Source organism: Enhydra lutris, unplaced genomic scaffold (assembly GCF_002288905.1).
Source record: "Enhydra lutris kenyoni isolate GAN:26980312 unplaced genomic scaffold, ASM228890v2 scaffoldscaffold24, whole genome shotgun sequence".
NCBI classification, from domain to species: Eukaryota; Metazoa; Chordata; class Mammalia; order Carnivora; family Mustelidae; genus Enhydra; species Enhydra lutris.
This window is the reverse complement of record NW_019154108.1, coordinates 18838885-18843417: the sequence shown is the minus strand read 5'-3', so window position 1 is coordinate 18843417 and position 4533 is coordinate 18838885.

Sequence of the window (4533 nt, the reverse complement as noted above, 5' to 3'; positions counted from 1 at the left end):
ATCTATATCTATATCTATATCTATATCTATATCTATATCTATATCTATATCTATACCCTGACTGCCAGGGTATATGAATATATAAGAAAGTTTCGTGTAAGTAAGAGAAGATTAAAAATATATTCATTACAGCATTATTCCTATTGGCAGGGACTTAGGGACAATTTGGTGCTTTCCCTAGACAGATAAAATGCAGTGGATGTTAACCATGGAATCCAATGCAGCTGTCAGAAGAAATGAATTGGATATACACAGAGCTTAAGGGCACAGGGGTAGTGAAAAGAAAAAGGAACAACGTAAGTTATACAACAGCATTTATGTAAATTTAAAATGACAGTAGAGGGCGCCTGGGTGGCTCAGTGGCTTAAGCCTCTGCCTTCTGCTCAGGTCATGATCTCAGGGTCCTGGGATGGAGCCCCGCATCTGGCTCTCTGCTCAGCCGTGAGCCTGCTTCCCCCTCTCTCTGCCTGCCTCTCTGCCTACTTGTAATCTCTCTCTCTCTCTCTCTCTGTCAAATAAATAAATAAAAATCTTAAAAAAAAAAACATGACAGTAGATGTTTTGCCTAAAAATTTTTAAAAGATACACATTAAACACATTAGAATGGATGTCTATTGTAGAGGGGAGAATGAGGGTGAGAAATTATTTTAAAAGGGAGACATGAACAATTCTGGGCTCCTTTGGCTGTAAATAATACAGATGTCAAGGATAAATATAGGGTCTAATTCTTATATTAGTTAAATAAATGTTTATTGAGGGTCTTGTTTTTTGTTGTTGTTGTTTGTTTCTTTTTTGCTTTTGGTACTAGGCACTATTCTAGAGGAAACAGCCATAAATAAGACAGATGAGATCTTTTTCTCATAGAACTTGCATTTAGAGATGACTTGTATGATCGAGCAGCTTTTATTAGACCAACTGTCCTCCCAGAAGCAACTCCAAAATCTGAAGGGAAAAAAAAAAGTCAAAATAAGACAGCTGTTTGAAGCATTAGAAGCAAGGCAGCTCATATCTGAGGGGCTAAAATCCTGGGAAAGAGGGAACAGCAGAGCTTTTGTGTCACTTTTCACTTTGATACATTTGATAAGCTGCTTTGATACATTTACTGATTCCTAAGAGATCAAGAAGCCACATAGAAAACAGGCTACCGGGCTGAAAAGCTAGGTAGAGTGTTCAGGAGGCTTATGGTTCTAGAGAGACAAAACCTGGAGTTCACCAAGGAAGAGAGACCAGGCTTTCATCTGACACCCCCTGCAGAGGTAGATTCTAAAAGGAAGGACAAACTCAGGGGAATGAAAACCAGCCTAAATCATCTCGCTTCCTCATTGGACCAAAGTGCTTTATCTTTCTCTTTCTGCCAGAAGAGGAAGACAGAATGACCTATTTCTTGTACAAATTTTTAAAGGCCAAATTTAATTTAAAAAAAAAAAAAAAAGTTTCCAGGCAAGCCACGAGACAGGCCAAATGACTGAAAATCAAGAGGAGAAAATGTAATAAAAATGTGCCCATAAATGATTCAGGTATTGAAATTATCAGAGACTTTATAAAAACTGTGATTAATATGTTCAAGAAAATATATGAAAACATTGGAGATAATTTACAGAGAGCTGAAATAAATGAAAAATATCAATAGAAATTTTAGAAGTGAAAATAGAATCACCAAAATTCAGGATTCAATTAATGGGTTAATAGATTATACAGAGGGCATCTGGTTAAGCCACTGCCTTCAGCTCAGGTCATGATCCCAGAGTCCTGAGATCAAGTCCCGCATCAGGATCTCAGCCCCATGGGGAGTCTGCTTCTCCCTCTGACCTTCTCCCCTCTCATGCTCTCTCTCTCTCACACACTCTCTCTCTCCAATAAATAAAATCTTAAAAAAACAGATTGTACAGAGCAGAAAAGAGGATTGGTCAATTGGAAATAGACCAGTAGAAAATATCCAGATTACCTTGCAGAAAAAAACAAATGATAAATACATAAAAGAACCTAAAAGATAAATGGAACATGGTGAAAGGTTTAATGTACATATGATTAAGGTTTCAGAAATGGAAGAGAGATAGAATGGAGAAAAAGCAGTATTTGAAGAAGTATTCCCTAAAACCAATGAAGACATAGAGCTACAGATTTGATGAAAGCTTGCATTTTAACAGCCAGATAATAAAAAAGGATGCAAGTAAAATATTCACTGATAATAAGTTGCTATGCAGAGAATTAAATATAATGCTGGGATAGAATTTGAGCGGGTGGCTATTTTAAATTGGAGGTTAAAAATATTATCTCTGAGAAGGTAATATTTAAGCTAACATCTGAAAAGCAGACAAGAAGAAACCCATGTGAGAATCAGGAGAACACTGCAGGCTCTTATATGTCCCTGTAAGAAGGAAAAGAGGTAACAAGTCAAGTCAGGTAGGGCTGGATAAAGTTTGAAACAGAACAGTGTCTGTTCTCAAAATGCCTTAAGCACCATGATCTTCCCAGCCAAGGAGCTCCAAAGATTATCAGTTCCAGACAAGACCTCTCCAAGGGGAATCTGTACCACAGGCCAAGGCAACTCTTTAGGGTAAAGGCCTAAGCTCTGAGTAGGAGAGGTCTGCAGCACAGATAACTGGATATTTGGGAGGAGAGGATAGTGGGGGATAAATGGCTGTTATTTCTCCGTATGATCCAAATTCCTCCCTTGGAACCAGAGCTGGTGGCCACAGTTTTTGCATTTTATTTCATTCCTTCTGATCCACTTTTAGTCAATCCCCTATAAGAAAGGTCTGTGATTTATTTAACTGACAATAGGCCACAGGCGTGAGTCTTTCCTGAACCCTCCCAAGGGGGTGAACTGTTCTGGCAGATCACCACGTTTTTAGTTATATACCGACTATACTAAAACAACTCACCCCAAATTTTCATACATAATTAATTCAGTTAATTACCGTCCCTTTAACTGAGGTATTTACATACGTGAAGATGAACAACCCTTAAATTTACAACCCCCCTTTTTTTTTTTTTAAACCTGTGTGTACACCAATAAAACTACTACCCAAATCCAGATATTGGCCATTTCTATCACCCACAAAGTTCTCTGGTTTCCTTTCTCAGAGGTAACTACCATTCTGACTTTTATCACACGAGTTAGTTTTGCTTGTTCCTGAACTTCATGGAAGTGGAATGATGTAGTATGTACTGTTTTGCATCTGGCTTATTTCACTCCACATAATATTTTTGAGATTCATGCATGTACTTTTTTTTTTTTTAATTGCTGTTAGTACTCCATTTTATTATTCACAATTTGTTTTTTCATTCCCCTGATGATGGGCATTTGAGTAATTTCTAGTTTGGGCTGATATGAATAAAGTTGCTATGAACTTGAACATTTTTTTTTTAAGATTTTATTTATTTATTTGACAGAGAGAGAGGTCACAAGTAGGCAGAGAGGCAGGCAGAGAGAGAGAGGGGAAAGCAGGCTCCCCGCTGAGCAGAGAGCCCGATACGGGAATCGATCCCAGGACCCTGAGATCATGACCTGGGCCGAAGGCAGAAGCTTAACCCACTGAGCCACCCAGGCACCCTGAACTTGAACATTCTTGATTACGTCTTTGGCTCCTCTGTTTTTAGTTTTAGTTTTCGTCTGTCATGGGGCAAACCACAGCCCTTTGAACAGCTTGCAGTATTAGATTTTCAACAAAACAATATTCAACAACTATTAAAATGTGGTCCCAGCTCTGTAGCCTTTAATTCAATTATTATCAATAATGGGGGCTTAGGAATAGTTGAGTCTTCTGATTATGATTTGGAAGAACTTAAAAGACCTTGGGCAGCATTTTAAAGAAGAAATTCAGAGATGAAAAGAAAATGTAGATTGTACCATTTCCCCAAAACCATCTCAAAGTTTAGTTTTCTATTGCTACATAACAAATTAGTATAAACTTAGTGGCTTAACTCAACACTTACTCATTACCTCACATTTCTGTAGGTCACATTCTTGGTAGAACATTAAAAAGACTGTGGTCCTGGGACACCTGGGTGGCTCAGTCGTTTAAGCATCTGCTTTCGGCTCTGGTCATGATCCAGGGGTCCTGGGATCAAGTCCCGCATCAGGGTCCCTTCTCAGCATGGAGTCTACTTCTCCCTCTACCCTTACCCCTGCTTGTGTTCATTTTCTCTCTCTCTCAAAAATAAATAAATAAAATCTTATTTAAAAAAAAAAAAGACTAGTCTTATTTTCTCTTAGGAAGAGTAAACACATTTTGTGATGCCAAGTTTGACCCCCATCCTACATTGTATTAGCACTGGGCTTTTTGACGACTAGCATACAGAAAGGGATGGTAGGTCACTCCTGAGATTGCTCTAAAAGACTATGATTTCTGTTTTGGGCTCTGGCACATTCTTTCTTTTTCTCTTTCCAGAGGAAGCAGGCTGAAGCCTCTGGCCAACGGCCAGCAAGGAAGTGAGGCCTGCTCACTACTATGTAAGTGAACCCAGAACCCGATTCTCCAGCCCCAGTTGAAATGTGAGATGAGTGAAGCTTTGGCCGATAGCTTTACT